This window comes from Chlorocebus sabaeus, chromosome 18, assembly GCF_047675955.1.
Source record: "Chlorocebus sabaeus isolate Y175 chromosome 18, mChlSab1.0.hap1, whole genome shotgun sequence".
In the NCBI taxonomy this organism is placed as follows: Eukaryota; Metazoa; Chordata; class Mammalia; order Primates; family Cercopithecidae; genus Chlorocebus; species Chlorocebus sabaeus.
The window spans coordinates 48,239,614-48,257,468 of record NC_132921.1 but is presented as its reverse complement, the minus strand read 5'-3'; the positions used below and the strand labels follow the sequence as shown (position 1 = coordinate 48,257,468).

General features: G+C 36.9%; 1 protein-coding gene across 29 annotated transcripts in view; it reads left to right on the top strand.

Moving 5' to 3' along the window:
• Positions 1-17,855, top strand: part of DTNA (dystrobrevin alpha) — a 394,437-nt gene that overhangs the window by 217,741 nt on the left and 158,841 nt on the right. For 10 of the 29 annotated variants that reach the window (XM_073006400.1, XM_037982395.2, XM_037982392.2 and 7 more), the window contains exon 1: positions 1,192-1,384. The exons of the other annotated variants lie outside the window; for them this stretch is intronic. The gene's annotated coding sequence lies outside the window, so the exon portion shown is untranslated. Of the gene's footprint in view, positions 1-1,191; positions 1,385-17,855 lie in introns of those variants that run through there. 29 annotated transcript variants of the gene reach the window in all.

Genomic DNA, 17,855 nt, shown 5'->3' with positions numbered 1-17,855 from the left:
CTCTGAAGGGTTTAAGCACAGCGAGACATGCTGTGAAGACAGTCCTGGAGGAGGTGAGGGAAAGCTTTCAGATGCCATCTTTATCCATTGAAGCAGTAGCCCTACCTACTGCCAAGTCTTTTGATGGTTACTTGGTAGAGAAAGATGAGTAAGACAATGTTCCCCTTCCTTGGGGAGTCCATCTCTAAAGAGAGAAGATAGATATGCAAACAAATTATTGTGAAATATGAGCTAAGTTTGGGAAATAAGGAAGGTTGTGCAAGAGCAGAGTGATGATGCGAGGCCTGAGGGATGAAGCAGCCAACCCTGGAGGACTGGGGCACCCACTGGCTGGTGAATGTATCATGGTGGGAGGAAGGATCGTGCTAACATGCTGGCATGCGCGGAAGTTCCAGTCACTTGGGACTCCCTCGGCCTTTCCCTAAAGGACTGGTAATGCACTGAAGGTGATTCCTTAAATCCTTACTACATAGCCATTGGTTTGGGGAGTCCCAGGATTGCTCAGAGTTCATATTGTTTCAAATCCAAGACCGCTGCTCTTAATATAGAGCCCCCCCCCCCCGCCCGTCACCGAAATATAGCGTGGTCGATTCCAACAGGCTGTGTTGCCTGCTTTAAATTTAAATGATAAATTTTAAAAGAACTGAAATCTGTTTAAATAACAGTTAAACACAGGGTTTTGATGAAAAGAAAATGAAGAATTTTACCTCCCACATCTAAGCTGTGATTAGAAGTTTGCTCTAGAAAAAAAGCGCTTTGAAACTAGCCCTTCATATACTGATGTAGTGTTTTCAGCATCTGTGTTTACTGAATACGTTACTGCATTTTTAAATGTTTTTAAAGGAGCTCTGGGATTATTGCTGCATTTCCTATCGAGTTAGTAACTGACATTTAAAAATATTTAGTTGGCTGATGTAGTAGTAGATAATGATCAGTATTTCAAAAGATTAGTGGTGACTTAAAATGCATAGGGTTCTTTCATTAGTTAGTTGGGAAACCTTTTATTCTTATACTTCTGTTATTTTTTTCTTGTTCATGAAGTTGAGTCAGCAAGAGAAGCATATTCAAATTAGACTTGTCATACAGAAAAAAATCTGACTTTGTCAGGGTGGGTGGAGGGGAAAAAAGCAACTTTTTGTCAGTCTTTTGTATTTCAGCAGCTGGATTCATTGCTACCATGGTAACGGACCACATGATGAGGTGTATTAGATTGCTGTGTGTTGAGCACAAGGGGAAGAATGAACACAGCTTTTTATTGAAGTTAAAGGTTACTTTGGAGTTTCTTCTCTGGAAATGTGTAAGGTCAAATACTATAGTTTCCAGCTTATGTAGTACTTCAGAGGAAGAATTAGGGGCATATTGGTGCATTTAACTACAAAACCAGGTAAGGTACAATTGAATCTATGAAACCGAACTCTCTGACTTCTGTCGCAGTGGCATAACTTGCTGGGTGGAATTTCACTGTCGCCCCCACACCCACCCCCACATAGGCACCCGATATATTTCTCCTGCCCACCTCCCCAGCTCGTCCACCTCCGGTTTTAGCTGTTTTTAATTTGAAAGTCTAAGATGTTGTGAAATGTTATAGTTTTATGGTAGTGTGTGTGTGGGGAGGGAGTGTGTGTGTGTGTGTAAGTCAAAGAAAGAAAACTGCAAAGAAAGTAATAAGAATGCAATAACTGGTATCTTCAAATCAATGTAGACCTGAACAAAGTGTTTTCTTGTTTTGTTTTGTGAAAATGGTCCGCTTTTCTTAGCGGACACCTTATTAGTGGCATTGGTCCAAAGCTACTTGTCTCTTCTACTAAATTAATCAGTAGGACAAACTTTTCCCGCATGTTATTTAGTGTGTTTATTGTATGTGAGCTTTTGTTTTTCTTCCTTTCATCATATTATTGCCAGCCTCATCTAACATGTATAGTCCAGTTTTATCTATATTTTTAAAAACATCTATTATTTCTATTAGCATTCTAATCTTTTAGGCATTGTGGCTGTATGTGTGTTACAGGGTTTAAAAATAGAAGTAAATGCAACATGGGTGAGTGTAAAATGAACTCTTTTGCTTAGAGGCTGGTAGAGACTGAATGTAAACAATTCAATGTGGCTGTGTGGAGCATCAGTTCCCAGAGCGCAGACGCCTTCTCATGCATTGTTTACATATCACCCTGGCAGCTTGTTTCAAAATGGGAGGCTTTGGTACGCACAGAGAAAGTTAAAAGAGAACAATTTCTTTAATAATAACTTATTTCAATTACTTGTTCATAGTCTCTACTGATGTTTGATGTTTGACTTCCTCATAAGATATTAGGATTTACTCTAATTATAGCCAGGGGTTTACTTATGCAACTTCTTTCCTTCCTCTTAGAACAAAGTTGTCTTAGCAGCTTTTAGAAATAAAACCTAACTAAATAGTAGCAAAGCCCTACTGTTATTCTAGTATATTGATTACCCACCTGAAAAAGTGCCGATATAGGAAAATCTTTTTGAAAAATACTTTCTTAGTGAACTAAAATCAATTATATGCCCTTAATTGGCACTAATTAGGATAAAAGCCAATAAATGATCCCAAGTTTGTTCATACAGCATGCTTTCTTACAAAAGGAAAACTTCGATTTTATTAAATGTATGTATGCTCTGTGATTTTCATTGCTATTTCCTTAGTCTCTCGAGTTTCCATGTGTCCAAGCCATTTTCTAAGTTTAAGCAAGGAGTTATAATCATTTTTCAAAAAACTTATTTGCCATGATTTCAAATAAAAACTGTTTCCATGATGACCGATATCAAAAGCATTATAATAGCACCTACCATTGTAAATGCTCATGCTTGTATCTGAATTTATTCTTTTCTTTTTTCCTTTGTGGTTTGAGTACAAATGAGCTATGACCATATAGCTTTCATAAGCATAAGTTATTACTAGAGAATAGGGAGTTTCTAAAACTTAGTGAAAGATGGTACCTGGCAAACTATTTTAAAGTATGAAATTATTGAAACTGACAATATCTGAGGTAGAAAGTGTTATGTTTTATTAAAAGAAAAATAAAAGAGGGAAAGAAGAAGCAAGACAGAGACACACAGAGAGAAAAAAAGAAATGAAAAGATAGACAAAAGGTAAAGATAAAAGTGTAAATGATCTCTTACCTAAGCGTTTTTCTTTCCCACCAGTACTGGAAAGGGTTAAATCTATATATGTCAGAGAAGAGAGTAGTATGGATGAGGGAAATTACTAAAAAATATTTTTATTTCACTATTCCATGTTTAAAATACATGATAAAGTATAGATAGTTTCTTTCTATTAATTAAAATGAAAAAAAATTTCTATAGTGAGTTTGTCTCAGTCTTTGTAGTTATGGGCTACCAGCCAGCTTAGATATTAGAGCTACAGGTGTGTAAAAACCAATATGTGCCCAAATTTCTGTGATTTCGTCTGACATTAGGCCATACGTACACAAAAACTTCTGAAGTAATTTCAACTGAGGGATCACGAGATGGAAGATTCTTTTATAGTTGTTCTGGTATTTACATTCTTAAGAAGCAAAATTGACTTTTGATGTACTTGCTTTAAACTGTAAATTTTGTCAAGATGTTTTAATTGCACAATGTTTGTTTCAACTCTTGTTTAAATTATGCTTTCTTGTTAATTTTGAATGATTTGTAGTGTTTGCTAACATTTAGCTTTAATCTCTAGAGCTGCCTAGAGTCATAGACCAAAAGATAATTATCTGCAAACATTTACCTCTACTAAGGAGAAAGATATTTAACAGTTTTTTAACATGTTAAAAAAGAACCATATTGAGTAAAACAGTATATAGCCTCTTCTAAAAAATTAATGATATTTAAACTCCAGGAAAATATTTCTAAAATTGGTGAAGATCAAGCCAATGAATGATGACTCGATATCATCTAGATACTCCATTTTTAGGAGTTAGTTTTTAACCTATGATTTTATTAAGGTGAATTTTATTATAGACCACTATGTAATTTTTGATATGAAAAGAATTGTACTTTTTTTTTTTAGAATTCTAAGACTTTTCAAATGAAAATGAAAGTAATGGTACCGTGATCATGATGATAATGATAATGACAATAGTGATTAATTTGGAGAATAAGATAGACTTAGAAAGCCCTTGCCTCTTTGTGTAGTAAAAGGCCAATGTTCTTAGAAGGAAAGTGGAAATTACTAATGGGTAGTATGATTCTCAGAAATCAACCCTCAAATTTAATTAATTATATTAATAGCATTTATAAGTCACTAGGAATAGAGGTGCTTGGTATGTTATTATCAGACTTTATTATAAAATATGTTGGCTTTGTTCAATAAGCAATAGAGGCTGTCATCAAAAATGATTAAACTTATCAAGAATTGTACAATGTGTGGGTCGGAATCTGACAGGAAAAATGTAAACTCATTTCTAGGAAAGAACAATTCATTATATTTTTAGTATATAAAGGGGCAATCAACTGGTCTTCACTTCATGGTATTATTAGCTGGATATTTTAGAGTGTTATTATTATAATAATTCCCCACTCTCAAACACACATATTATGAAATGTTCAGTAGACACCATTTCAATATTTTAATTGTTTTTAAATTTTAAATTATTTATTTTAAATAAACAACAATAGTTTATATCTGAAACCTGTTAATTTTGATTTGTTCGGTGGAACATTTATTCAGAAAAATTACTTAACTCTGCACACCCCTAACATGAAAGAAAATACTGGATGGATTGGCAATTCCAGTACAAAATGTGGATCCATGAAAGTAGTAAAAGAAAATATAGAATTTATGATAGAAACGGATGACCTCGAAGACAAAAATCATAAAGGAATGGTAATATGAAACCTTATTCCTTCTAGAATATGTTACATACAAAATTAAAAAGATAAATAGCAAATTAGAAGCAATATTTGCAACATATATGAAAGAGAAAAAGTGAATATCCATGTTATGTAATGAGGTCTCATATATCTGTAAGAAAAAGCACTTCCCTTATTATTTTAAAAATAGCTACAAATTAAACAAATGCCATTTTAATAATTAGCAACTATTTTTTAAAGGGGAAAGCAAAAGGAGGAAGGGGGAGATAATGTCTGGTTTAGGAAAAGTCTGGAAAATGGGAACACATATACACTGCTATATGTATATGTATAGTATATTCTCCATATACATATAGCAGTGTACCCTGGGTGCAGGTTGGGGGTTGATCAGGCTGGCAATGTGTAGCAAAGTCTTTAAAAATTTCATATCCTTGGACCCTACAGTTCTATTATGAGGAATATGTCCTAAAAAAATAGTCAAACATATTTACATGGTTTTTCATTGTTGTCATATTTATAAGTATAAACAATGGCAGTCTGAAAAAGAAAATCCAAAAACTGTGAAAAACACATGAGCTCATAGTTCCTCTCTAGAAGCTATAAAGCTGTACAAAGTCAGCCAGCCATCTTGGCTCACACCTGTAATCCCAGCACTTTGGGAGGCCAAGGCGGGTGGATCGCCTGAGATCAGGAGTTTGAGACCAGCCTGGCCAACATAGTAAAACCCCGTCTGTACTAAAAATACAAAAAATTAGCTGGGCATGGTGGCAGGCACCTGTAATCCCAGCTACTTGGGAGGCCGAGGCAGGAGAATCACTTGAACCCGGGAGGCGGAGGTTGCAGTGAGCCAAGACTGCGTCATTGCACTCTGGCCTGGGCAACAAGAGCGAAACTCCATCTCAACTAAAAAAAAAAAAAAAAATCCTGCACAAAGTCATAGACATGGCTATAGGCTATATGCTGGTCTAACTGTTGACTTCCCAACTCTTTAGATGGAACATGTATAGGCAACATGGTATAGAAAAAAGAGTCTTGGCTTAAGAATTGGAATGCCTGAATCACGATACTAACTAGCAGAGTTAATATAAGTATGCACATTTATGAAATTATTAAAATAATAATGTTAAAGAGTAGAAAAGTCTTGAGTCCCTTCACCCACCTATATGTGTTTGTCTTCACCACCGATTTGCAAATAAGAAGTCTCATATCAAGTGAGAGGTGTGCGTTTTTATAATTTCACTGAAATGCAATACCAAATGGTAAAATCTGGAATGCCTTGACTGTGAGAGAAAATAACAAAATATTTTAAATGCATATACATTCCAATTATTATTTTTTGAAATTTATTCTAAAGAACTTTCTACTCATATAAGGATGGGCAGAGGATAACTGGGCTTGAATAACTGGGCCATACCTACGTTTAGGTGTGGTGGAGAGGCAGAGCTCCAGAGCAGTGCTCTTCAAAATTCTGTGATGCTAGAAATGCTCTCTATCTGCATAGTCCAATATAGAAACTACTACTATATGTGGCTACATATGGCTATTAAGCACTTGAAAGGTAGCTAGTGCGACTGATGAAACAGATTTCAAGTTTTATTTAATGCTAAGTAATTGAAATAGCCATGTGTGTCTACTGCTATCTTATTAGACAGTGACACTCTAGAGTTAAGCACAACAAATAGGGTCTTTTATGTAATGTCGGAGGTTAATTTCAAGCACCTCTGATAAATTAGGATGATATAGATAGGACAAGAAGGTGAGTGTTCTTTGTGAAATTTCCCTTTTCTCTACAGAAATACAGATCAATGAAATCCTTTGATTCTAGTGACTGCAAGTCCACGATTTTCCAGAGAAGTGTTGGTCTCCAGTAGTCTGTAGTTTTGTTTGCTTAAGAATTTTAATGCTCATTCATTTTCTCATTTATTTTTTTAAAAATCCTTATATTGAATATATTTGTGTTGGACACTGACATTGAAAAGATAGTAGTAGTGCAGAGTTCCTTGATTCAGGAAATCCTTGGAATATCCTTAGGAGTAAATGGTGCAGAGCAGAGATTACAGAGGAGGGGAGAGAAAATGCTGTGTGGAGAAGGAAGTACTAAGATAAACCTTAAAGAAATAGCCAGCATTCAATAGGAGGCTGGGGAAAGGAGGATCTTGAGAAACAGAACAGTGTGGAAAAACCAGGGAGAGATGAGAATCAGAAATGTCTGGAAATGTAATAATGGCAGCAGCACAGAAAATAGACTAATGTGTAGACAGAAATGAGTCCAGAAGTAAATGTTACAATTCAGGACAAGAATGAGGGAGGTTCTGAGCTAAGGGGACGAAAGTAGAATTTAAAAACAGTAGACTTGAGAGGTATTTTGTCTGTTGTTTCCTCTTTACAATGAGTCAGGAAGAGAACATCTGATTTATCTTTTAAGCCCACTTAAAAATTATCAATTTGCATACAATGCTAGAGCAAGGTTTTTGTGGCCAAGGAAACCGAGTATATCTTACAGTATGCAAGTTTTTCAAACAGGACCAACTTACATAAATCATCCTCTTGGAAGCAGGTACAACTACATCATCTATGTAGTTGAAATGTATGGCATATGACAATATTGTTTAGGGATGAATGTAACTGAGGTGGATGGAAACTTAATATTTATGAGACTTCCTCTTTCGTTAAAATCTTAACATTCTTTGATTTTGACAAATAGTGTTTTTATTTCTTCCAAAAATACAAGAATTTTAAAAGTATAGAGTTAGGCACCATTTAGAAAGGTCAAAAAAGCAATCTTCTAGTTGAATTTATGATTTGGGTACATTATTATTCTCCAGTCTTTACCCCACTTTCATGGATGTTTTTTCTCTTGGCAGTATATCCAGGTTCATTTATAGGTTGAAAGACCATAGAAGCTGTTATTCCAGCATCAAAGTCCCCACTGTTTTCCAGTAAGAAGTTAGGTTTGATTTCTTCCAAAGCCTTATGATCACTGCAGTCAAAAAAAGAAGGGTGGAAAAATGCAGAACATGGTGGAAGAGGTGGAGTATGGTCTTGGTCATAAAGAACTGAAAGGAGAAAAGTATTAATGAAGAGTGTGGGCATTAGTCTGACTATAAGGAGGACTTTGGCAGTAACTACAAGCCAGAGTGAATGAGGAAAGAATAGCAGCCATTTGGGCAATGTGCTGACCATGTAGTTAGTTTCCATGTGTGGCGTGATGGTAGGAAACCCAAACATACAGCAGAACAGAGAGGAGCACATCATGTGAGAGCTCCATGAGTTCTCGGATTGAATAAAATAGAAGACTTTCTAAGTGCCAGATACTGTTATAAGTACTCTTTGTTTAACCTATTTAAGGTAATTAACCCTTTTTATTCAGAGAAAAGTCATAGCACATGGAAATCACTGAAGAAATACAAGTAGTGGTGGGATGCAGTGGCTCACGTCTGTAATCCCAGTACTTTTGGGAGGCAGAGGTGGGTGGATCACCTGAGGTCAGGAGTTCAAGACCAGTCTGGCGCCAACAGGCGAAACCCCGTCTCTACTAAAAATACAAAAACAAAACAAACAAAACCTAGCCAGGCATGGTGGCATCAGTCTGCAGTCCCAGCTACTCAGGAGGCTGAGGCAGGAAAATCACTTGAACCAGGGAGGTGAAGGTTGCAGTGACTTGATATCATGCCACTGCACTCCAGCCTGGGCAACAGAGTGAGACTCCGTCTCAAAAAATAAAAAAAATAAAAAATAAAAAAAAATAAGTAGTTATTATTTCTCTATTAATCCTCACAACAACCCCATGAGCAGGGTACTTTTACCATCTTTATTACACAGATGAGGAAATTAAGGCCCGAGAGGTTAAGTAATCCCCCAAAGAGCATATAGTTAATCAGAGAGAGAGCTACATTTAATGAGCTCAACTAATACACCATCCTGCCTACTCTTAATCTATGTTAATTTTATAATGTGTGCAGAGATGATACTTGTAACGTGCTCACAAAGTGCCTGACATATAGTAAACCTGCAAAAGTGTTAGCAATTATCATTATGTAATAAGATTTAGAAGACTTTCCGGTATTTATGTCATTCTACACCGACACTGCTCAGAAATAGTAACAAGATTTTTAGGGCAGCTCTGGATTTTTCTTATGTAAAGTGTGAAGAAAGCTTTGTTTAGGAGCATGCCCTTATAAATTGGATAAACTTTTCTTCTACCCAAATACTATCAATCAGTTTGACTGGCACAGTTGAAGTTTTTACCTCAAAGAATGGGCCTCATTGAAATGTTCTATATACTCATCTACATGGCTCTGACCTTCTAACAGAGAATGACTGCCGCTAATGGTACTAATAAGAGCAAATGAAATTCCCTTCCAAGCTTAGTATTTGAATAATATGTCAATTTGTTCATTGCCATCTTACTAGGAATTAAATGCCCTGACATTTTTATAACCTAAGGGAGCTAGTGCAAGGTTGGCAGCCAGAAAAGGGAATCAGGCCAGAGGCTGGCCAAGGCATAGTCATGAGGGGATGGAAGGGTAACAAAGTCAAAGTCAAGCAGGTGGATCCAGGCGGAACCCAACCAGACTCTAGAACAAAGTTAGGTTCAGAGTTGGATTCTTATCTCCTTTCCCTATAATGTGGGCTGGTAGGGGTGGGTTGGTTGTCATCCTCCGTACAAAAAGAATTTTATGGAAAATTGGCTAGCTCTGAAATCTAACTGAAATAAGAAAGTCAATAAAAGCAGAATTAAAGATACTTAAACATTATAGATACAGGCAATGGAAGAACAATGCCTCTGTTGTACTGGATTTCCAGCAGGGAATGATGCTGTTTGGGTTAAGACGCAGGTGAGGCAGAGGAGCTTTGAGGATACCATGGCTCAGGAAGGAAGAAATGTGAGAAAGCTAGACAGGTACAGGAGACTGCAGAGGAGAAGGGAAAGGCAAAATCTGGATTGTGAGTAATCAGAAGTTGTCATCTACTTTGTTGACTTCTATAGTTCCCTTCGTCTTCATCTGTGAATTGCACTGGGCAAGTGTGCCAGGCCAACCACCCAATAAGAGGACAAGGAAGAGAGAGTGGAAGGATCAGCAGAACTGTTACCACTCTGCGTCTGGGGTGTGGGAGCTGGGGATGCGGGGTGGGGAATCTCTCTCTAGAGGTTTGTTCTCTGCTATGCTACTCCCATCTGGGATGGCTTTTTCTCCATGAGCTTAAATGGTGATGGTTTTCTTCCAACTATTAGGGAATATGTTGATAATGTTAGTGATTCATAGAGTCTCTGAAATAATCTCTGCAAATGTTATGTGTAGTTGATTATCTGGAGAAGTAACCAGCTTTTATCAACCATAATAACTAAATTTGTATGGTGATTTACTGTTTGCAAAATATTCAATTATGTTATATTTGAATCTCCCACAATCCTAGGAGGTAGATGACACCATCAATTCCTTTATAAAGATGAAGGAAATCAAGCTCAATTACTTTACTAGAGGCACTGGGTTTGATAGCAAAGCACAAATTTTAATTTACTCGTTTACTGATGCATGCTGCTTCATTCAACACCTTTTCACCTTTAAAAGTAAAAATTGTCTCAGTGATAGCTATTTGCCTTTAGAAAATTGCTATTACAAATAAAGAACTCTTAAATTTACTCGAATGGTTCAGATTAAATCCTCCCTTTAAACATACTTTCAAGGTAGTTTATGTACACAGTAGGTATTTAATAAGTGTTAACTGCTTGATTATTGTCTCTTTGTACTCCTCCAAAGTAATCATTCACACGTTGAATTAAAAGGTTGTTTATTTGGAGTAGAAGGGAATACTCTGCAATTACAATTCCTAACATGGGAAACTAATTTAAAAAAACAAAAACAAAAAAACGTGACGCAGCTCTTTTTAACTTAAGAAAATTATCTAACCTCTAACGTATAAATGAGTAGCCTTAAAATAACTGGACAAAGCCAGAAGGCGACAAGGCAGACATCTTATACTTAGGCAAAACCTATCAAAGGAAATTATCATGAGCCCCAGTACTACTCTGCTTCTCATATCCATGCAACACCCAAACAATATACAATTTTATCTTGCCTATGAAATTCCCAGGTATATTCCTAGGTATGTGTTTATCTTTGTATCACACACTGTCTGTGTTCTTTAAAACCTTCCCTTACCCGACATTGCCCTTGAATGTAGCTATTTTCCTTGCCTATTGGAGACATCAAAAATGCTCTTCCCCTGGCTAATTCTCTGTGAGAACCAGTGATTAAAGTCTGGGCAGGAGAAAAGAAGGTGGGGAATATGATTGTCAGTAATAGGGTTTTCCGGTTTGGCTAAAGTGAAGCTCCTTCCTTCAGCTAGTATTGCAGCTATTTGGGCTCCCCTTTCCTTATACTCCTTCCTAAAATGTTAAAAACAAAAAAATCCAAATTGCAACATTTATTACCTTTCTCATTTAAAATTGTATTAAAATAATCCTTTGGGTTTAAATATTCTCTTCTGATAGTAATGCTAAGATCTGAGATTCTTTTGATTAGGGTTAAGGTTAGGCAGGAAAGGAATATTAAAGAAGAATGTCACTTACCAACTATTCAATATACTATAAGCTATAATCACAATTAAGTTGAACTATAATTTAAAAGGGTGTTAATACAGACAAACCCTGGAGTATAAACAAATACTTGCATAGGTATCAATATATGCTAGAGGAGGCTGTGCATAGCAACAGGACAGATTATTCTTATTATGCAGTAAAATACTATTGGGATGGAAAATATTTTCATTCATACTACAAAATGAATTCCAGGTAAATTAGAGTTAAATGCTTACAATAAATCAAATTATAAGGATTAATAGAAAATATACAGGGATTTTAAAAGAGCTTTAATGAACTAAACAATTTAAATTGTACAAATTAATAGGTTTTGACATATATATACACACACACACACACACACACACACACACACCCCCTAAGCCATCTTTAGAATCAAGATAGTGAACATATCCATCTTCACCAAAAATTTCCTCAAGTTCCTTGGTAATGACTCCCACCTGTCCCTCCCCCATCCCAAACAACCACAAATGAATTTCCAGTCACTGTAGATTAGTTTGCATTTTCTAGAGTTTATGTAAATTGAATCAAACAGTACATACTTTTTTGGTCTGGTTTCTTTCACTCAGTATATTTATTTTGTGACTCATCCACGTTGTGTGTATCAACAATATGTTCATCTTTATTTATTTGTTGTTTATCCATTCATCTTTGATAAACATTGAGGTTCTTTCTGGTTTTTGACTATTACAAATAAAACCACTATGGACATTCATGTGAAAATCTTTAAACAGATACATATTTTCTTTCCTTTTGAGTAAATGCCTATGGGAATTTTAAATGATCCATGAAAGAAAAAGGACTTTATAAATATAAGGATTAAAAGTTCACCATGGAAAATATTATATTTGACAACATTAACATTTTAAATTACTGCAACTCAAAAAAAAAAAAATGTTCTTAACCAAACTTCAGGTTAAATGATAGTCAAAGAAACTATGTAAGTAATAGCTAACAATGATAAGAACTTGCCGTAAGCAAAGCACCGGCAGCTCTGTCTTACCTATCAGTTGATCTTCACAACAGTCCTGAAAGGTTAAACACTGTAGTGCCACATCCTGTGTACTTAACCACTGCTCAGTGCTGCCCCCCTGTGTGGAGAAGGAGTATATATTATATATAGACGGTATATTTGTCAAAAAAAGTTTAATATCCAATCGTAGGAAATTATGGGAAACATAATAGAAATAATTTATATATTGTATATCTCTGAAATACATGTGTGAGATGATATGTCGATAACCTAAATATAATTTGTGCAAAATATGTAGGAGAATACAAAGGCAATAAAATGGGCAAGGGACATAAGATGTTCACAACTAAAAAAAGTAAAAATAGGGCCGGGCGCGGTGGCTCAGGCCTGTAATCCCAGCAATTTGGGAGACCGAGGCAGATAGATCACCTGATGTCAGGAGTTCGAGACCAGCCTGGCCAACATAGCAAAACCCCGTCTCTACGAAAAATACAAAAATTAGCCGCGTGGTGGCGGGTGCCTGTAATCCCAGCTACTCAAGAGGCTGAGACAGGAGAATTGCCTGAACCCGGGAGGAGGAGGCTGCAGTGAGCCGAGATCGTGCCACTCCACTCCAGCCTGGGCAACAAGAGTGAGACTCTGTCTCAAAAAAAAGAAAAGAAAAGAAAGAAAGAAAAAAAAATTAGATGAAAAATATTAAACTTCACTCTTAGTCAAATACATTAAAAATAAAATCAAACTGTGACACCTATCAAATGAATGAATATTTTTAGATATGTTATTATTGGTTTTTATTGCTTTATTTTAATAGTGGTAATATGTAATGTTAGTGAAGTTGAAAGCCATTCTCACACTTTATTGGTGGTGAAATATAAATTAATACAATCATTCCGGAAAGCAATTTGGCATATCAGTATGTATAAATGACTTGACAATAATTATGCCCTTTGATAAAAGATTTTATTTTTGGAATCACCTGAAGCAATAACCTTAAATAGATATAAAGAGTAATATACAGAATGTCTTTAGTGTGACATAATGTCTTATAAGAGAAAAATGAATAGCTAAAGTCATTTCATAGCTAAAAAATCCTCTGCACCTACTAAAGAGGTCTTTACTAAGCATTATCATAAACTATTGGTAGAAGTGAGAATTACTACAAATTTCTTGAAGAGCAGTGTGATAATTTTTAATTTTTTTTAATTTATAAAGAAAATAGGTTTATTTGGCTCACAGTTCTGCAGGTTGTACACAAAGCATAATGCCAGCATCTGCTCCTGGCAAGGGCCTCAGGAAGCTTGTAATCATGGTACAAGGTGAAAAGGAAATAGCATGTCACATGGCAAGAGAGGGGAGAGGTGGCAGGCTCTTTTAAACCAGCTCTTGGTATGAATTGATACAATGAGAACTCTCTCATTACAGTGAAGACAACACCACACCATTCATGAGAGATCTATCCCTAAACACTTCCCACTAGTCCCACCTCCAACATTGGAGGTCACATTTTAGCATAAGATTTAGAGGAGCCAGATCCTCGGCAAAAAGAACAAAGCTGGAGGCATCACGCTACCTGACTTCAAACTATACTACTAGGCTACAGTAGTATACAGTAGGTACAGTTGGCTGCAGACTTATTTAGATCCAGAGGCCCGAAGGACATCCCCAAGTTCTCTCTCTCTGTTTCTAGGCTCTGCTTGTTTCTGCTTAGCTTTCTTCACAGTGATTCCTACTCAAACAGCAAAACCAAATCTTGTGCCTCTCACTAGCTCCTGGAAGGCGGCTTCCCAAACAGCAGGTAAGATGGCTGCCAGTAGCCACCAAATCACACCCCACTAGCTTCACTTTCCCAGCAGCGGATTTTTCTTAATAATTGAAAGATCCCAGCAAGTAAGTGACAAAGCCTGGCTTGGGGTATGTGTACAGCCCTGAATGGTCACCATGGTCAAGTGGGAGGGGTATTTTGACACCCGGGGTCCTTTCAGTTGTGCATCTTTATGTCTGAAGGAAAACACAGGCAGCCCCACCACAATTACCTGGAAGAGAGTCCCACAGAGGTCACGAGAGAAAAAAAGAGGAAAGGGAATATGGAAAAGAGAGTATGATGCCAATGTCAAGGCAGAAACTCATAGGCATAATTCCAAATGTCTTACAAAATCATCTTAGTCGGTCCTCATGGAATTATATAAGGAAGATTATTATGTACACTTTCAAATAAGGACAAGGAGGGTAAGAAAAATTTAAGTTATTTGCTCAAGTATGTGCAGGTAGTACATGGCAGCAAGGAGATTTGAACTCAAATGTGTCTGATGTCATCGCCAAACCTCCCCTCTAAAATGTTTTGTCTTTCTTGAGTTCTTATGGCTGCTTTACTTGCAATCAAGGGGCAGAGAGAGGCATTCTGCGTTTCTGTGTGTGAGAAATGGCACCAGGGCAACTAGAAGTTTTAATACCTTCCTATATGTGATCGGTTGCTGCTCTCCCCTTTCAGAACCCTGCTCTGAGGAGAGCTAAGGAAGAGAACAGGATGTCACAGTGTGTGACTTAAGGTACAATGTTGTATATTTTTCATACGTTAAAATCAGATGTAGGATTCAAATATATTAAAACAATTTAACATTCAAATTTTTAAAACTTCTGAGGGAGGCTGGCCACATTCCATACTAGGCATTCAAAGAGTATTTTCCATGGCATATGAGGCACTCTCAAAGATACAAAAGTAAACACACTCTAAATTAGGACACAAAGAAAATACGGAAGATGGGAAATTCAAGGTGGAGAGACATAAATGGCAACCAGAAATAACAGTCATTGTAGATCTGGCAGTTCCCCAGCCAAAGCAGACAATCTAAAAGAAACCTAAGGTTATTTATACCTGCCGAGGATTTACTCTACCCAGTGATTAAACCTCCAGGACACACTAGATAAGTTGAGAAGAGCTTTAAGACTTCAAGGTTTGTGTTTCCTTAACCTTGCTGTTTCTTGTCCTTGGTTCTGCATGAAAAAACTCGTCTCTCCACAGTTCCAAGGAATAATTCCAAAAATAAATGTAGGCATTTGCTTGAACCAGGACATTGTGTCCCCAGTTTTCTTTCTGAAGCCTACAGGATGTACAAGTTGCTCTTGAAGCCTGTCTATAGCACAACAAATCCAAGTTCTGCATTTGCTTCCCAGCTGAGTGACTGCGCTGGGCAAAGCTGCACTTAACAGATAATACCCATGGAGGAACTGCTGGGTGAGGAATTTGTAGTGAAAAGCACTGACAACAGCTTGAGATTTATTTAGCACAATTTATTTAGTTCTTCATTCAGGAGAAGTAAAATTCCATGCATGAAGTAATGTATACAAAAGTGCTTTAAACTTGAAGTGTTAAAGCAGTACACAGTTGCTGGGGGGCTCTGATGTGAGAATGGCCAGCCTGTACTCTGGTTAGTCTGGAGCTAATTCCTTCAAGAATCACAGGTCAGAAGTGTTGCATTGTGGCCCCTTTTTCCTTCTTGACAAAAACTGAGGGAACATGGCAAAGTAGGAAGAATATAGACCTTGGAGTCAGATTTGGGTTCAAATATAGTAATTTCCATGGCTCTGGGACCTCTCTGTGTCTGTATGTCTTCATTTGGATAACCCAGTTGTCAGCTGGGACTTCCTAGCCCCTTGAGCACTCACGTAAAGTTGGCTCAAACCAATTCGAACCCTTTCCACCACCTTTGGGAATCTTAGGGTTACTGTCCCCTAATCTGTTATTCCTCTTACCCTAATATCTACGTACATTATGTTCTTTTTTCCCCCTTTATCAAATTGCAAGTGAAACTCTGTCCCTTCACTAGTGACCCCCAAAGAGCCCACTCATGTTGGTGTGTCCAATAACTTCACTGAAAGTTTGGGGTTGGCAAGGACTGGTGTGGGGAGGCTCACAGCCTTTGTTGTCTCTCCAGAAACCTCTATCTTCTTTTTTCACTCTTCACATATGCCTCTAGATTGTTTCCTAGGAACACAAATATTTTCCCTCTTACTATGCAGAGAAATTTAGCTCTCTTCCATGCTTGTTCCAAGTTTTCATACTCAAATGCTTCAAGATGCCCAGAACAAAGGGTCTTCCAATGGCCTCCTCTAAAAGCCTCCTCTCAAAGCTATAAATAGGAAAAAAAAGGGTTATCTGTTATCGTTTGAAAACGGTAATAATTTCTACCTTGCTATTTTTCAAGATTTTGCAAATTTTAGATAAAAGGGATATACAGTACTTTACACAATGTACAGCACATAGCAAGTGCATAATGAAGAAATGATGATGACGATGATTCTGTATTAGGTAGCCAGTGTTTGCAGTAACTGTACTTCTCTGAGTGTCACTTATCACAATTATACTTAATTATTTGTGTAATCATCTCTTAATGTATGTCTCCCTGAAGTTCCCTGATGGCAGAAACTGTTTCTATCTTGTTTACCTGGGTGTCACCAGTGCCTTGTACAGTGCCTGGCCCACATATTTAACTCTTTATTGTATTCATGAATAGATAAATGGACAAATGGAGAGTGTTAAATGTGGAGGGTTTTTCTTTCTTTAGAGGTTTAACTTTATAGGAGAAAGAAATGACGGCACGTGAGGGATGGTGAAAACACTTAAGATGTTGTTGGAACGTTGTCAGCTGTCTGTTTGGGAAAGATTAGCAGAGACTCCATTTCTTTATTCACTCATTATTTCTGTGCATTTTCTACTCTCACCGCCCGATCAGTCTCCTCCCTATTCACATTCTATTTATCAGTATCCCTGAAGCTGAAAAAAAAAAAAAAAAGAATATTTATTTGCCTGCTTCCACACTGTCTCACTAACACTATGATCAGTACATTTTCAGACTAGTCCAGTAAAACCTATCTTACCCATAATTTATTTGAAATAGTTTATTTTTCCCCCTTATATTTTTCATGGCGGGTATTTTGTTTTTCAGCTAACTTGTTGGATTGCCTAATAATCTAACTTTAGTGTTATAGCTTTTTTCTGAAGAGGACAATGTGCTCTGTGCTGTAATGAAGCTTGTAAATTAACTCTAAGAATATAACTCATTCTTATACAGCAGAGTCACCTGTATATGCCGAGACATCATGATCCAAAGCAAAGACATGGGATTTGCAGTCACCTTCCTCTGTGATCCTCCTTTCCTCATCTAAAATGAGAAGCCTGAGCTAAAGAAACAAATGTCATATAGTAGCAAGGGATGCAACCTGGACTGAGCTGGGTTCTGTTCTCCTTCCCTGTGAGAGCACCTCCCTGCTTACATTTTAGAAGCCTGACTCAGGTTATGGAATTTGTTTGAATTTTTAAAAAATCCATAGCAAAAATAAAAATCAGCAAGCTGGAAAAGACACTCTTCTATAATCCCAAGCAAAGAAAATTAAATCACCCAACAAATATTTTCTAAGTCTAAAGTGCTATGTTAGTAGGAATATTAGATAAAGCACAAGACG